The 18056-nt window shown below is 38.2% G+C and overlaps 4 pseudogenes; 1 reads left to right on the forward strand and 3 right to left on the reverse strand.

Annotated features, from left to right (window-relative positions):
- Nucleotides 1-199: 199 nt before the first annotated feature.
- On the reverse strand, nucleotides 200-850 carry LOC148697133 (uncharacterized; annotated as a pseudogene).
- Nucleotides 851-4968: 4118 nt separating this feature from the next.
- Nucleotides 4969-5642, reverse strand: LOC148697134 (uncharacterized; annotated as a pseudogene).
- Nucleotides 5643-7651: 2009 nt separating this feature from the next.
- LOC137725048 (metacaspase-1-like) lies at nucleotides 7652-11130 on the forward strand (annotated as a pseudogene).
- Nucleotides 11131-13065: 1935 nt separating this feature from the next.
- Nucleotides 13066-14969, reverse strand: LOC148697135 (zinc finger BED domain-containing protein RICESLEEPER 2-like; annotated as a pseudogene).
- Nucleotides 14970-18056: the final 3087 nt, after the last annotated feature.

Here is an 18056-nt window from a genome sequence, read left to right on the forward strand (position 1 = left end):
ACATGGCACATGCCATACAAACAATAAACTAGTACATCCAGAGTACATGTCACATGCCATACAAACAATAAACTAGTACATCCAGAGTACATGTCACATGCCATACAAACAACAAACTAGTACATCTAGAGTACATAGTACATGCCATACAGATAACAAACTAGTATATCCATAGTACGTGTAGAAAATGAAGTCACTACTAGTCATCCTCATATGAGGTCAAACCCTTGACAATATCACTCTGCATCCCACCACCATGCTCTGCATCTCCAAGATCATCCTCACCCTGCTGAGTCTGCTCATCAACATTAGCCTCATTGTCAGACTCCTCTTCACTACTAGGATCGATTGCGAGGATGAAGGTTTCACCCTTTTGTCGATACTCATGTATCTCCTCACGATACTTTCGAATAATGCTTCCATCGTCATAACGCTCAAGGATGGCCATCCATTTCCTTTTCTCAAAGTGAACCTCCTGGGTGTAGTGAGGTCTAATGGCACAGTGAAAGACCTGGGAACCCAAGAACTCTTGCAAGGCAGTTTCCTTCTCAATTGAGATACTCCCATTTAGCTCAGAAACCTCGACCAAGGCACCATCCAACTTCTCCCTAACCTTGGATGCCTCAAGGGTAGCCGCCTCTAACTATTTCTTAGTCGTCTCAAATAGTTTTTTGAGTCTTACGTTCTCACCGTTTCGCTTCGTCAACCTCTCCATGGTTTGGTCCTTGAGCTGGACGGCCTCAGTAAAAAATTTCTTATTCTTCCTGGCATCATCCACTAGATGCTTATTCTCTTTCAATTTTGCCTTATACCGCTCAGCCTCTCGAAGTCTATCGTCGTACTCAGTCATGACCTGCATGACAAGATGATCATCACTACCAAAAAAAAAAAATAATAAATAGGAGAAAGTAAGGAAATGGCAAAGTAACACTCATATAAGAAGATAACTTTAACATCCGGTCGCGATCTGATTCATTCTTAGTTAGTGGCTTTTCGAGCTCATCAAAAGTGAATCGACGCCTTGCCAAGCAATTGTTGACATACCCAAAGCTGTTTGGTTGCATAGCAACCTTTAACACTGCCAGCCTCTTCCTTGTCCTTCCTCTTGCGAGTGGAACCATGATCACTTTCTTGGCTAGTGTGCTCCATAGTTGAAGGGAAGATGAGATCAATAGTAAGAAGATGAGGCAACAATCATTTCTCTTCCTCTGCAACTATGGCAATAACACATCCGATAGCCTCAGCTTCAGCTTTCCTCGAGGCAGCAATCTTGAGGACCTCATCTTGAGACTTAGGTCTAATGGCTAGTCTCACCCAGTGCTTGCGAGCTTCCTTGTGAAACAGAATGTTTTTTTAGGAAACTAACATGGGTGCTTTCCTTTTCTTAATCCTAGCCTCCCCTTTCTTGCTTACCTTCTCCACTGAACAAGGAAAATCAAAGTAAGGAATACAACTTTATAAAAAAAAAAAAAAAACCAAAAAAAGAAGAACAAAGGTCAAGTGAAGGATACAACTTACTCGCTCGTCTCTAACACTCGGGCTGGAAACCGTACTGTCAAAATAAGGGTCGCAGCTTGCCCAGGTGTCTATCTCTTTTGGGCATCCTCAACACCTTCTCTACGTCAGCTAGCTCCCGTCTAGACAACATGATGGTGCCTCGTGTCACTGCATGAAGAAAAATGTTAGAAGCAAGAGAAAATCACAACAAATAGCAAATAATGCGAACAATGGATACATTACAACCTACAATCTGGAAGTGCGTAGGAACACGTCACTCAGGCGTGACACCCTTAGCATGTTCCCAATTATTATAAAGAAAGCACCAACGATTTTTCCATGTGCATTACACATTTTTCTTACCAAAGACAATACGTTCTCTCACGCTTCGACACGCACACTCAGCATAACCAGCGCATGATTTCACCGGGCACATCTTATAGCAGTAACGCCATTGATGGAAGGAAGTCTCACCTAACCCACACTTCATCCAAATGATATAAAACCCGATTAAGGTATCCTAGAAACCAGGGTTGATTTGCCCAGGCGCATATCCGATAAAAGATAACATCTGTTGCAACCACCGGTGCAAAGGTAGCTTTACCCCTAAGGTCACTAGTATTTGGGTGTAGAACATAACATGACCCTTGGGCGGCTCAGAGGGCAATTCTTCACAATGTACCAAATGTATTCCTACACTACGGGGGATACTACATGACTGCCTTAGGGCTTCAAGCTGTTTTTTGCTATCTAACACGTTGTTCTCTAAATGGTCTGCTGCGAACTCAGAGCGAAATATGGGTATGGTGTTAAAAACAACCTCCTCATCCACGAACATGAAAGAGGAAGAACTAACATTAACTAAGGTTTGACAGTTGTGAAGATCATCTAAAGTTTCCGACATTGTAGGCTCAAACCTAGAGCTAGAGCTAGGGGAGCCCTCATCACTAGGACTTCCAGGCTTTGACATCTACAACAAACAGAAACAAACTCTATCACTACATGAAGGATCGAAACATAAGGAAGTCCCTAGGGCATGAAGAAAAGCTCAACCAATTCACCATGTTCTCAACCAAATACATGAACACTGAAACAATTCAACAAGAATGAAAGCATTTGATCTAGTAGAGAAGACTACTAACCTGAAGATAGTGCAAAGCAGTGCTGGAATTCCTCTCAACTAGAGAACACTTTGTCTTCAAAAATTACTACAAAATGAGCGAATGAAGGCAAGGTAAAGAGTGGAAACTTATCCTTTTTATATAGTTCAACAGGGCCAAAGAAATTCAAAATTCAAATTCAAACCATGAGAAAGCCCCACATAGAAAGTCTTCAAACTTCCACACAAGCTAGGGAGTTTCAAATTTCAAATTTTCAGTTCCCTCACTCCAAAAAAAAAAAAAAAATAAAAGGCAAGGGGGAACGCAGTAGCTTCATCAAGAAAGGGCAACCGCAAATCTCAAAAGCTTCACACACTCTTAGTCAAGATAGTGTGAAGCAAAACCAATTTATGGTGCCAACAAAAGCTTCTACAAATGAAGGACAACTACAAATGTCAAAAGCCTCACACACTCTTGATCAAGATAGTGTGAAGCAAAACCAATTTATGGTGACCAACACAAAGCTTCAACCACAAAGCTTCACCTACAAAGCTTCAACCTTCAACCACAAAGTTTCACCTACAAAGCTTCACTACAAAACTTCAACACGAAAACATGTGAAAGCTTCACACACTCTTGATCAAGATAGTGTGAAGCAAAATCAAGTTTTGTGTTCTAAAAATGGCTTCAACTATTCAAGTTATATACCCAAACAAAAACCCATTACCAACAAACCTTACCCATTAAACTATTTTCCAAAAACAAAACTTTGCTGCAAATAAATAAATTTGGTTCACAAAACCCAACATTCTCTTAAGTTTGTACAAAAACACGTGGGTAAACATAAACATTTTTTTTGTTTTACATCCACAAAGTCCTTGTTATAAATAGACATACATGCCTATTACCGTGATAGCTCATTATTTAATGTTATTATTATTGCTATGTATGTGATATCACATACCACTACCAGAAAACATGATATCACACCTACTTCTATTATTTGACTATATATATATATATATATGTTTTCAAACATGTTATAATAGGTGAAACAAGAAGTCAAAGTTCTAAGTTTCATGGTGGAACAAAAGTACAAAAAGTTCACCAATGGTGAAGGTACTACAACCTGCAACCAACATCATCCATAGACCGACTTTACCTGTTGCTTCACCTAATCCCTATTGCAGCTTCCCTGAGTCCCTAGGCCTCATACATAAATACACTAACTGCAACTTGCAGCCCAGATTCCCCCAAATCTCAACAGAAAAATTCACACAAAGACAAAGGTTCCAGAGATGTGAAAATAGGGCTTATCTCAAGCTAGGTCCCAAAATTTACGAAACAAAAGTTTATAAAAAAACAAAGAGGTGAAAGAACACTGGGGACGACAGACACAGACAGCTATGCAAGGGTGAGAAAAGTTAGAGGAAATGGGGAATGAGGCAAGGGTGGAACAAGGAACAAGGCTAGGTTTTGAGTAGGCCTTGGGCCGCTTTCAACAAAGGCTAGGCTGGTATTGGGCTTCACATAAAATAGGAGCTGGACCGGACTTAGCTAACAAAAAAAATAATACACACACACACAGAGAGCAGCCCAAAAGGGAGCTAATCTTGTGTTCCACGTACAAAGGGAGTCGGACACAATTTCAAAAGCTTTCACAGCAGCCAACAAGGGCCACTGGTGTTGGGCTGCACATCAAAGGAAGGCTGGGCACAGATCCTCTCTCTCTTGGGCCAAACAAATGTAAAAAAAAAAAAAAAATAATAATAAAATAAATAAATAATTAAAAAAGGAAGAGGGTCTCAGCCCTATGCAATTTTTTGTGGGACAACATCTAAAATGAAAGCCTTGGGGCTAGGCTTAGAAATCTTTGGGCTTCTAACACAAAAGGAAAATGTTGGACCTTTGTGAAGCTCAAACTAATTTGAAATATTTTTGGGATGAGGCATACATGAAAGTGTGACATAAAAAAAAGGCTTCGTTACTTTGACAATTTGGCTATTAGCAAAACACCTCCCTCAGCAACTATCCTCGACCGGAAATTTGGGGGATTCCTACCATATGCTACTACACCTTGGTACTCGAAAGTTTCGCGACTACTCAGTGACTTGGATTTTTCAAGTCCCCAACTAAGAAGTTTTCCTCACTCGGGAAATTAAAGGAGCATTGTTTCAACCTACAGGATCCACCCACGAAGTTTCAACATACAAATTTCAACAAAAGAAAAAATTCAAAAAACTTAGTGAAGGATGCCTTACTGTATTTAACACAATACATTGAATGAAGTAAAGCTTGTTTATTGATATCTTTGATAAATTATAGATATATGCATACAAATGAATCTAAACAAACGAACAGAAGGGAGCCTTCACAAAGGTTGCTTATGAGAAGTCTCAGTACTCGGCAGAGCCCCAGAAAGAGGAGGCACCAGAGGTTGATCATTCAGAGCCTCAGTACTGGGCAGAACCCCAGAAAGAGGAGGACCGACGGTTGGTAATTTGGAGATTCAGTACATGGTACAACCCTAGAAGATGAAGGCAATAAATTCCTTTTGAACAAACCCACAAACCTTTGATGATCACTTAAAATCTGACCATCGGATTCCTGTAGCCTGTTAAGCTTTCTCTTCATACTTATAACATAGCTATGTGCGAGCCTGTGTAACTGTTTATTCTCGTGCTTGAGCCCTTTGACCTCCTGTTTAAGACTTATCACTTCAACCGCCAATGATTCAACTTGGCGGGTTCGAGCAAATAGGCGTTGGGCCATATTAGACACAGAACCCGCACACTGAATACTGAGAACTAGAGAATCCTTAACAGCCAACTCATCAGACCGTCTGGAAAGTAGTCTGTTATCTTTGGGAGTGAGAAGGTTCCTGGCCACCACCGCAGCGGTCATATCATTCTTCATCACAGAGTCCTCAACGATAAGCTGACCAGTAGGGGATAAGAATGATGGGCGCCATATGTTGTCTTGAGGAGACATGGCTGCTTCTTCACCAACGTTCAAGTCAAAATGACTGTCAGATGGGCTAGACATTTTCAGAAATGATGAAGGAAAAATGAGGTCTAATAAATCTCTAAAGTACAAAAATAAGGGAAAATTTCCTACAAGCAATAACTCTCTGAACGTACTTTTTGCACACAATTGGTGCCCATATAAAAGAAAGGGCAACATGGTCGTTTGTTCAAAAATCGAAGAAGCACCACTCTCCGGATTTTGAAAAGTAGATTTTCCTGAGAAAAATTTGTCGACAATCTTCACATGCAACATCAACTCCTTGGATACCACAAGTAACTTTGCCAAAGATCTCTGACAAAGTTAAGACATATTAATTTTGAAGGTCCAACTACCTTACTGTTACCCATAAGGGTAAAGGAACAACACCACTGCTTGATAACTGGAAAATCCCTATGTGTGTCAACCTCCGTGCTCCGTGGCAAAGCAAACTTGCAAAAATGCCCAACCTTTCCTCACATTTGAGAAAGCACTCCCAACAAGATTGCTTGCTCAGAAATCGAAGAGGCACCGCTTGTTTTGAAAATCGAAGGAGCACCATCTCCGAACCTCGAGAGCCGAATTTTCTTGGATAAAAATTGTCCACGCTTTTCACACGTAACATTAGCTTTCCAAGTAACGTTAACAACTTTGTCAAAGATCTCTGACAAAGTTAAAACATGTGAACCTTGCAGCTCCCACTACATTGCTACGACCGAGAAGGGTAAATAAACAACATTACTACTTGCTGTTGGAGGAATTCCTATATATGTCGACCTCCATCCTCAACGGCTACGCAGACCTGCAAAAATGCTCAACCCTTCCTCACATCAGAAAGGAGACTCCCAACATAGCTTCTCGAAATACTCCGTTTTCTTCCCCCTCAATAATTCCTCTGCCAACCAGCCACATGAGAGCAAGAATATCTCATATCATCAGGGTTGAAACAAGAGTATCCTATATCATGCTTTTTCCTTGTCTTTTCCCTTGCCCTTGCTCTTACTTGCAGGACAAGGAGAAATAATGCAATCAGTCGGAACCTGAAATCAAACTTCCGATCTGGAACTGATTGCCGGAAACCTTTGCCTGTTGCTTATATAGCATTGCTCTTGAGTACTCATCCTTAACTGTTGTCAAGGTCACAAATTCTTTCGGTAAATGCCTCAGAATAGTTGATATGATGGTGGCCCTTTACACTGAAGCTGCCAAGCGTGGATGAGTTGTCAAGAAGTGATGCTTTGAAGGACAATTCAAATGCAAAGGTTGCGCACCACTTCTACTATGCAAAAGATTGAAGCAGAAGGTTCAATGATAAGCTGGAACAGATCATTACAACACGACGCCCTTCCTATAGAACCGTGCAATCCAGACGGATGAGTCCAAGTCAAATCCAAGATCGGCATCGTTGCTTTAATTGAAGAGCTCGAGAAACTTCAATAGCCTTTTGCTAGCATCGACGTCGAAGAACAAAGCCTCGTCATACCACATCCATTGCTGTGTCAACAGCAGAAGTATCCTATATTATCAGGATCGAACGTACTTATAGATTTGACGGACTTGTTTTGACCTTCAAATTCTTGAGTCGGCTTATTTCTTTGGAGGAAACCGAAAAACCCTCCAGCCCAATTCAAGAATAAGCCTATGGAAAGTGAACAAGTGCAACAAAACACGTGCCCATTCATCCATTACTTCTTCAAAAGCAAAAGTATCTCATATCATCTATTCTCCATATCATTTTCTTTGTTCTTCTTACGGTCTGTAAGATAAGGAGAAGGAGAACAATAAGCTAAAACCAGAAATAAAACTTCTAATCTAAGACTGATTGCTTGGAACTCTGATTGCTTACCTTGTCTGTTACCTCTTTCAGCAGATCTCCTCACTCAGAGACTTGGGGGACTTCTACTATAGGGTTTGTATCGCACTTAACCAAGCCCGAAACTACAAGTAAGCTTCAAATGAAAATGATACATTACCTTGTGTGTCAACATCAGATAAAGATACCATTCCTGGATGGAGGAAAAGTACTTCCAGAGAAAAGGCCACATCTACCTATGGGGCAGAGGCAAGTGAAAATGATATCACGCTTCGGTACTTAGAAGTTTAGTGATTACTCAATGGCTTGGATCTTGCAAGTCCCTAATGATAGGAGCATATTTAGGCGACTTACTTAGCTTGTTTTCGTGCATCTATGTTGTTAATTCATAATTGTTTTAGTAGTTTAAGCCATTTTCGTGTGTTTTTAGGTTCATATGGCTAAGGAAGCAAAAAGATGCATTTTGGAGCAAAATTGGGCTTGGAATGGATAGCATATGCTTGGAGCCAAAGTGTTGGACGAATTTGAAAGCCTTGTATGCACTTTGGACATAAAACAAAGGGCCTAGCCCAATCAAACAATCCTTTGAGCCATGCAAAACCTCTAGCCCAATCAACAACCCTTAGCCACATGCATTCACATGCATCACAACCCCAAAACCATCAAGAACCACCATTCACACACACATGCACTTAATCCTTCATCATTACACCACCTTCTCCATCTTTATTCCACATGCATTCATCATAATTCACCCTAGCTACCACCATTCACACACACATGCACTTACTCTTTCATCATTGCACCACCAATTCAACACATGCATTTCCACCTTCCTACTTCATCATTTCATCCACATGCACTCTCAATCATAACAACCACATTCACTCTTAAACAATCACCCACATATTCTCCCATTCCCCCTATAAAAACCCATGCATTCATACACAAAAATCACATCTCATTTTCATACACAAGACACCACAAACACATCCAATCTTCCCCTTTGCCGCAAATCCCCTTCCATTTCTACACAATCTCTTCTTGGCTTCATTCCATTCCATACACTCTTCCATTCGCAGAAACCATTCAACCTTAGCCGCTCCACCTTCATTTACAACACACTTGGAGCACCCACACCGAAGGCAACTCTTAAGGGATTTCGACATCAGTTTTGCTTCAAGGGTTCTTTCTTCTTAATCCTATGTTCACTCATGTTATATATTTTTATGTCAAACCTTTTGTAAACATGAAGTGTAACTAATCTCTCTCTAGGAATTCGATGTAGCCTTGCAAGATTGCCATGTAGTTAATTCAGAATTCTCATTTAATCTATCTATTTCTTGTTTCATTCTCCGTTTTAATTGTGACTTAGTGTGTTGATTTTAATGCTTGATCATCATTGGAATTAACCACAGGTTGTTTAGCCAAGATTAAAGCACACATCATGCATAATCTTGGTGGATATGTGAATGAATGAAGGGAATGTTTTGCAAACATCCTGCCGAGTGTTCCCTTTGGTTTTGTGAAAGTTTCTTGTGCACTATATATTCTTGATTAGGAACCAAAGTTGCACATCACAATTAGGCTCATGATTAGAGACATTTGATCAAATCCACACATCATATGGTTGATCATATCTAAGTGAAACAAACTCAAGAAATAGGTAGATGGATGAGTATAATCTGATTCAACAAGCATGGCCTTGGGTTAGCAATGGTAAAATCGAATCCCTAGCTTCATCTCCATTGGTACTATCTCATTTTATTAGCTGTTGATTCATTCATTTTGTGTTTACTTCATTTCCTTATGCTTTCAAGTTACAACAACAAATCTGCCTACATTGATTAGTTTTATTTCTCTAGTAAAGAGTTCTTGCAAAACAAGTGATTATATAGGTCCAATTAGTCCCTGTGGATTCGACACCCTTACTTGTGCCATTATACTAAACATATTCTAGCATGAAGAAGGAAAACAACAATCACCTAACCGAGGAGCTTCCCTCACTCAGGAACTTAGGGGAGCACTATTTGTACCATACTTGACCAATCCCGAAACTGCTGAGCATCGGTCAACATTATACCATCAAAGACACACAAGAGTTTCCCTCCAACTAGGAGACCAATCACAACGTGACACGTGTCGAGGCCAATCACAGCGCAACACGTGTCAACATCAGAGGCCAATCACAGCACGACATGTGTCAATGTTAGAACAAAGCTAGAAACTCTTTTTTGACTAAGCATCCCTCTCCAACATGGGGAGCGAATACGGGCCTCCCTGCTAATCCTTGATACTACCATCATCAGCCTTCCTAGCCATTAGTACCAAAACCCTTGATGCCACTTTCTGCGCATGGAAGAAAGCGCGCGGTGCTGTGTGGAGTGAGTTACAATGGGAAAAGTTACAAGCTCCAAGGAACGGTGAACGATGTTCAGTGCATGAAATACTTTCTTGTTGACATATTAGGATTTCCAGCTGCTTCCATACTCATGCTCACAGGTATTCTTATTTAATTAATTTCACACTATCAATCGTGGAAAGCATACTAATATTTCTCTCGAAAGCTATTTCTTTTCACATTTCGTGAGGTTTAAACTAAGAATCAAATTTTTTTTTATTCTTACATATTTTTCTCAATGTTATGATCACCAAAAGTATGTAAGGTGACTTGATATTGCTGTGTTGTAGAATATGAGACGGACCCTTTCAGGATCCTAACAAAACAAAACATGCGAATGACGTTACAATGGTTGATGCAAGGCTGCCAATTAGGAAACTCGTTGGTGTTCCACTTCTCTGGCCATGGCTCAACCCAGCATGACTTTTCGAATGATGAGATTGACGGCAATGATGAAACGATATGCCCTGTTGATTTTGAGACCAAGGGGATGATCATTGATGATGAAATTAACGCCACAGTCAATGCCTGCCATAATGGAATTGTTCTTGACCTACGATTTGTTTGCAAGATCAACAGGTAATGTTTTGCAGCACTAACCCAGCTACATGTCTTAATTACTATCCTCAACACATTTTCTTAACTATACCCAACTAATTGAGAATTTAAACATGATGTGTGTGTGTGTGTGTGTGTGTGTGTATATATATCTTTTTTCAATGTAGAGAAGGATATTCATGGGAAGTTCAACAATGCTCGCCTATTTATAGAGGTACAAGTGGTAGACTAGCTGTCTCCATAAGCGCTTGTGACGACCATAAAAAATCTACAGACACCACTATGAGTATAATCAATATGTGAGGAAATCAACCCTATAATTTTGATGTGCGATAAACCCTAGCTTTTAATTAATATGATTTTTTTCTTCCACAATGTTGAAAGAGGTTGCAAGTTCAACTCTCTCCCTCCTCCATATTGATAACCTTAAACCCTATACTATGATGTGTGTTAAACAAAGACAACCTGTTTGAAGTTGTATTAGTACCATATCAAGGAGCAGAGATATTCTACTACACGCAATTAAATTCAAATCACAAAAAATGCAAAGTAAAATAACACAAGTTCATGGGATTGTGCAGGTTTTGTCTGAAGACACTTCAATGGGTGCCTTCACTTATAGCTTTATCCAAGTAGCGGAAAATGATCGTGGATCGACATACGACTCTTTACTGAATGCTATATGCCACTAAATTCGTGAAGCTAAAACTGGCATTGATACGCTTAAGTATCTTTACAAGAATCATGTAGTTGGTTAAGGAACTGGATTTCCTTCGGATCCAAGGGATATGAGCACACTAATCAATGCATTTGGGCCATTGAAATTTGATCCAATGACTACAAATAAGGGGTTTCTCTGAAAGTTATAATAATTGTAGCCATTAGATCAAATTTCAATAGTCTGGATGCATTGATTAGTGGGGACAAATTTTTTGGATCTGGAGGGGATCCAGTTCCGTTGGATAAACCCACAAACACTCCATACACACACACAAATCGAAGCAACACTACAACTATTAGGTGGTAACCTATTTTCCAAATGGACCTGGCTTCTCTGCCCTCCCACTTCCCATACACTTCCATCCCCTCCTATTTGTGCGGTCACTGTTAAGCTATGTCAACATTTTATATTACTATTGCTTTTTGTCTTATTATCTCTATAAAAAAATCAATATAAAATGTTGACGTGGTTTAACCGTGACCGCACAAAATAGGAGGGGATGAGAGTATATGGAAAGTAGGAGGGCAGATAAGCTAGGTCCTTTCCAAATATAGTTAATATAAAATAGAGTGTACTTTCGTTGTCCCATAAATTTGAAAGTTTGATTAGACATTAATTCTTTATGTTTTAAGAACTTATTAAAATGTTTAGTTTTTTATTTGTAGGAGCCCCAGTTGTCAACATCTAAGATATTTGATATTTACTCAAGACAATTGGTATTGTAACTTAGAAATTAAGATATACATGTCATTCTTACCATGCTACTGTCGTAGCCTATGTGTACTTCAATGTGAGTTAATCAATATATGAATAAGTGTAAGTTTTTATTTTATTTTCCTTTTTCTACTTCAGCAACCCAATTTTAACCCCTTCGCCTTCCCTTCTCCCTATCCTCCATCACTCCCACTGAAAATAGATAATAATTTTGATGAAAGTTTTTGAGTAATATCTTGGTAGCATAGTATGAAATTTTCTGAACAATACTTGACTACTACAAGATAAGTAAAAATTTCTATTCAAATGTCTTTGTGTTTGATTTGAATTATAAAGTTTTGTGCTTATGATCAAAATTGTTCATATTATAAATCACATTATAAAGATCATATCTGCAAAAGATGAATTAAAACTAAGGTTGACGGCTCGTAATGCTTTTAACAATTCCGTTTATCTGTTTTTATACAATTCAATGACTAAACGACTTTAGATTTAATTCATTTTTTGCAAGTGATCTTTATAGAATGATTTATAATATGAACTGTTCTGATCTTAAACACAAAGTTTTATGAAGCGTCAACGAACAATTTTGAATAAGAACTCCTACTCATTCTTTGAGTAACCAAGTATTATTCATTTTATCTCAATATTGTAATCAACTTGACAGCTGATAATCTATTCATAATTTATCGTAAGTAATTAATATAAAGCTGCAAACCAAAAATCCATAAAAATGGTTATCACTCGACAAAGCGTTTTGACTTTTTTTGCCTCTGTTTCATTGTTTCATTTTCTTATTATTTTTTATTATGCACAGTATAATTATAAAAATTCCCTTTAGCTATCTAATTCATTCCCTTACCCTTTCATTTTCTAATTTTCTTCCTTCTTTTCTCTCCCAACTAAGGGCAGGCGCAGTTCGGTTTGGTATGGTTTTGAGTGAAACCAAAACCAAAACCGCAAGTTTTTGCAGTTTGGTTCAGTGCGGTTTTGAGGCTAAAATCGAAATGAAATCAAACCATTTGGTTTGGTTCGATCTGGTTTTAAACGGTTTTGGTTTGGTTTCATTGTTTGAAAAAGCTATTATGGTTACCTAGTTGTATTTCATTTCATTTTCCTTTGATATACACTTCAATTCTCTTATATAAGCAACATGTATTGTTTGTTTTTCATTTTGCTTGTCTTGTAGTTCTTATAAACTTTAAAAAGCCTACAAAAGTAACAAAATATATTGAAAAACAAAAGCTAAGAAAGTTCTTTAACTTGAAATGATATACTTACCCGATTGAATACTTTCGTAGAACTCAATGTGCTCAACCGAATGTGCATCATCCTCCAAAGTAATAATGTTCTCATCCCTCAACCAATTTTGCATGCATATTAAGGTCTCTACCGATTTAGGAGTTAAAGAACTCCTAAAATCTGAAATTACTCAACCCCCGGTGCTAAAAGCACTCTCCGATGCCACGATAAAGACTTGAATAACAAGAATATCTTTTGCAATGGCGACCAAGATAAGAGAATGTTAAAATACTTTGTGGACTCCTCTTTTGTAATTTGTACCAAAGGATCCAACAAATAAGAGTCCACCTCATCTCTCACCACTTTCTCATTACTCTCTTCAACAAAATGCATCCATTCATAAACAAGATCATCTTCCATTGATGTCACATCGGATGAAGTAGAAGAATGTTGTGCTTGTGAATGGTTTTTCTTCATGTGTTTTCCACCTTCGGCATTTGGGGCATATGCATCATAAAGGGCATGCAATAGATCTTTTACTTCATTAGCTTTCAATTGTGCCTCAAAATCGGAAAGTTTCTTTTTAAAGAGTTGTGTGACATGCCTCAACTTGAACCTTGGATCTAAAACAAGTCAATCACTACTAGAGGGTTCAATTCATGGTATGAGTCAAAATATTTTTCATATTTTGATCTCATGTCGAAAGCCATATTGCCTTCAATAATTGCCTCAAAGGTAGACCAACTTGCATGTTAGCTTGGGAATCCAAATTATTTATAGCGATCTCTACTTTTATGACATCATGGAGGCCGGTATGAACCGTGGGATGTGTAGAAGCACTTACCTTCAAAGTCACATCATATAACACCAGTGAAAACTGGATAAAAACTTCCACCTTGAGCCAATCTTCTTTCGTAGATGGTCCGACCCTTTTCCACCCTTTAGTTTGGCAAGCAATAATCACCCCATCTTCATCTTTTTCATCTTCAACTTCCTTAAAGTAAGCCACAAAGGGACTTTCTACATCGTCCGCCATAGTAGCAAAGGCCTTCTTAAACTTCAAGGCTACTTCCAACATAACAAATGCAGAATTTCACTAAGTAGGACAATTAAGGAAAACCGTTGATTTGCATGTTAATTTTACCAAATTCAAGACTTGCCTAAAAAACTCCAATCTTTGTGGAGAGCTCCTCACAAGCATCACACAATTTCGTATACCTAAAAGACCATTCTTTAGCCTTTTCATCTCATGACTCACATTTATATTGGTTATGTGAGCAATGTGTCATACATGTAAATACTTGCCACCTAGAAAATAGCTTGTGAATTTTCCCACCTATTTATTTTTGCCATAGTTGATCCAAAGCAACTTTATTTGTGGAAGCATTATCCATTGTGATTGTCATAACTCGTCTATCCCTCATTCCAACCAGCAATTTTCAATTAACTTTGCAATTGTGGTTCCATAATGGTTAGGAATAACACAAAAGTTTATGATCCACTTGTGCATATTCCATTCATCATCAATGAAGTGTGTAGTAAGAACCATATAATTGATGTCTTGTGTGCTTGTCCAAGTGTCGGTGGTGAGACAAATTCTATGCCCACTTAAGTTTTTCTTCAGATAAGTCTTCCATTCTTTATACATGTTGAGAAAAGTTCTAACAAGTGTTCTTCTAGAAGGCACATTAAACAATGGAATACCAATAGCACAAAAAGCCAAAACCCCATCTTATCAACGGTACTAAATGGCATCTCATCTATGACTACCATCTTGACACATGCTTCTAATACACTAGCTTTTGAAAAGCCAACAACGACTAGATTGTTACCTTTACTCTTATCCTCGACCAACACTTTTTGCCTTTTACATTTGTTCCCCTGATAAAATTTACAATATTTTTCAATGTGGTGTTGCATAGTTGAGGTGCCATTTACTCTCGATTCAACTACATAGTCACCATCATTGTTCTTTTTTGGGCAATAATTACACTTAGCTCTCCTAAGTTTTTTATCCACCCAAACTTCCTCCCCCTTATCATTGATTGTGTTCACTTTTTTCGTCATAGTATGTTGTAAAATGCTCCCAAGCCCAACTACGCTTTCGTCAGAGTTACTTACTTATGCATCATCTTCACATTTGGTTTTTGCTTATAATAATAAAAAAAAAATCTATTATTCTCATCTTTCATCTAGGAATTTTTTTAATTAGTGAATTATCTCTCTCAGAAATCACGAACCCAACTCGACTCCTTAGATAAAACCCATCTTCCATTTTCCTTTTTTTTTTTCTTTTCAACATCTAACAGTACTATTTGTTTCTACATATTCTCTTTATGTTTAGGTGAAATTCTACAAAATGTTGTATTTTTTTTTTATAAAATTTGATACTTTGAATTATAGAATGGGGTTGAATTGATTGTGGTTTCTTTGTTTGGTCTCACTTTTCAAGAAGTGATTTTGTACATATGCTAGCAATTGATCATCTTCTTCTGTATTTTGGATTTGGTTAATTTGGTGGATTTGATGCGTACTGATATGAATTTATTAGTTTATTGAGATGGTTCATTTGAAATTGGTGATTGAATAATACATTAGAATGTGCATTTTCATGTGTTTTCTAAATCTAAGTATGCATTTGGAGGCTTTATGTTTGTTGTTCCATATTTCACCAATCCCAAAACTACCGAGCACTAATTAACTTCATACCTTCAAGGACCTGTTGAAGGATTCGTGTTGAGGCACCCTTGCCGAGTGATAGGAGCATATTTATGCTACTTAGCTATGTTGTTTCCTTGCATTTAGTTAGTTAAGTACTACTTATTATAGTCTTTTAAGCTATTTTCGTATGTTTTTAGGTCATAATGGCAAAAGGAGCAAGAAAGTGCATTTTGAAGCCATTTGGAGCAGTTTTGGGCATGGATTGGATAGCTTAACTATGAAGCAAAGTGGATGGATGAAATTGAAGTCAAGAGAGGCTAGGAAAGACTACAAATCTGGAGAAAGAAGTTCAAATACAAAGAAGATAAGGAAAGAGCAAGAAATAAGGAACATTATCCAACCTTATTTTATCCTATCCTATCTTATCTTATCCAAATCAGTTTGCGCCTTAATTCTAGCTATTTAGAAGGGATTAGATATACATTTAAACACATAAACTCAGATTCTAGAAGCCTAATCCCTTATGTGCTGCATAGATGCCATTCCTTTAAAGTTTAGGAGTTGTAACTCATATCCTACACCTATGCCATGTGTTCTTGTCCTTTAGGTCCAGAAATCTGCCTAAATACTCTTTCTAGAAGTCCAATTTCTGCCATAAAACATATTGTTTCTAGAATCCCTACAAAAGTGGCGCCTCTCCCTCTTCTAAAAGCCCTAGAATCTGCAATCCTTTTCCCTTTCTTCCTTGGTCTTTGCCGTGGAATCCTTATCCTTTTCCCCTAGGATTCTGCAAACCTTATCTGATTTCCCTAGGGTTTAAGCCTATAAATACAAACTTATACCCTAGCACCAGATTCAAGTATGCAAATTAAGCGTGCACTCTCAATCAACATACAAGAATAAGTTCTAAATCAAACGGTTAAGCAAATTGTATTCACGACGTATGCAATGATAACTGGAAGTAATCAACTTATTTCACATATATAATCATGGTTTCGAATACACCCTTAGCCAAAACGAATTTAGCCAATCATACTCAAAGCAAAACAAAGATTACATGAATTAGACATTGAAATATAAGATAGAATACACCTAAAATTGTTCAACAACTCAGAATGAAGAGCCAAACAATTGAGTGAATCTGTCTCCTTTCCCTTGCTTGCGGCATATTGGGTGGTGATGGTTTCTGGGTTGTTTTGATGATGTAGAATGGATTTTGGGGTGTTTAGAGGCACGACAAGGGATGTAGGTTGAGTGTGGATGAGTGTTTGATGGTTGGAAGGTGGTGGAGGACTCGACAATGATGGTGGAAGAATGTGGAATGGCTGGTTGTGTTTCTGGGTTGCAGAATGGTGTTTTGGGATGAATGGATGTGTGTGGGAGTGTATGGACGAGTTTTTATGGTGAATCCCCTCTAGGGTTCGGCCAAGGGCTGATTATATGTGTTTTGGGAAGTTAATAACATACCTAATTGAGTTATGATTCAGATTTCCTAGTCTAAATAGAAAAGGTAAGTGAATAAAGTCCAAATAAAATCAGAAAAGGGGAATGCACGAATTTAAAACAAGGAATGTCCTTGCCTTGCAAGGAGTCAGAAATTAAACCTCTTGTACAGCAAGGAAAGGGAATTTAAGGTAAGGTACGAAATTGGTGCAAAAGAAGGAAGGAAAAGTCAATTCCTTGCAAGAAATCAGAAATTAGGACTTTAGGGAAAGTTTTAGAACTAGGAAAGTGAATTAAACTACGAAATAAGAAATTGAAATCAGGAAACACAAGGGAAGGGTGCGGCACATAGCTTAGGGAAAGGTAAGGCACAAAGCAAGAGGTATTAGAATAAGGGAAAGGTCCTAACACCTATGGAAAATAGGGAAGTTTACACAAAGAAAGGGAAACAACCTTCCTTGCACGGCAAGGAAGGGAAAGTTGCAAAGAACCTTTGTTTGTTGTCCAAGGGTGCTCGGGAGCCATCTTAAGTGCTAAAACTTAGAGCGTTCTTGATTTAGGAAAGGTCAACCAAAATAGGAAACTTTGGCTTAACTTTCCTACTTCAAGTAGGAATCCTTGTGTGATTAGGAATCCTCGTCTAACTAGGAATCCTCATGTGAGTGGGAAATCTCCTTCAATTTGGAAACCTTCTCGTAATTGGAATGCTTGTTGTAGTAGGAATCCTTGCGACATCAACTCTTCAATTTCGTCCATTCCTTTTGCTCCAAGCATAAGCTATCCAATTTGTGCCCAAAAGTGCTCCAAAAGGCTCCAAAATGCATCCTTTCGCCAAATACGTCTCATGAACCTGAAAACACACAAAAGAAGCTTAAAGAACTAAAATAACTAAGAATTAATAAC

Source organism: Pyrus communis, chromosome 5 (genome assembly GCF_041283825.1).
Source record: "Pyrus communis isolate YQ-2024b chromosome 5, ASM4128382v1, whole genome shotgun sequence".
Classification (NCBI taxonomy): domain Eukaryota; kingdom Viridiplantae; phylum Streptophyta; class Magnoliopsida; order Rosales; family Rosaceae; genus Pyrus; species Pyrus communis.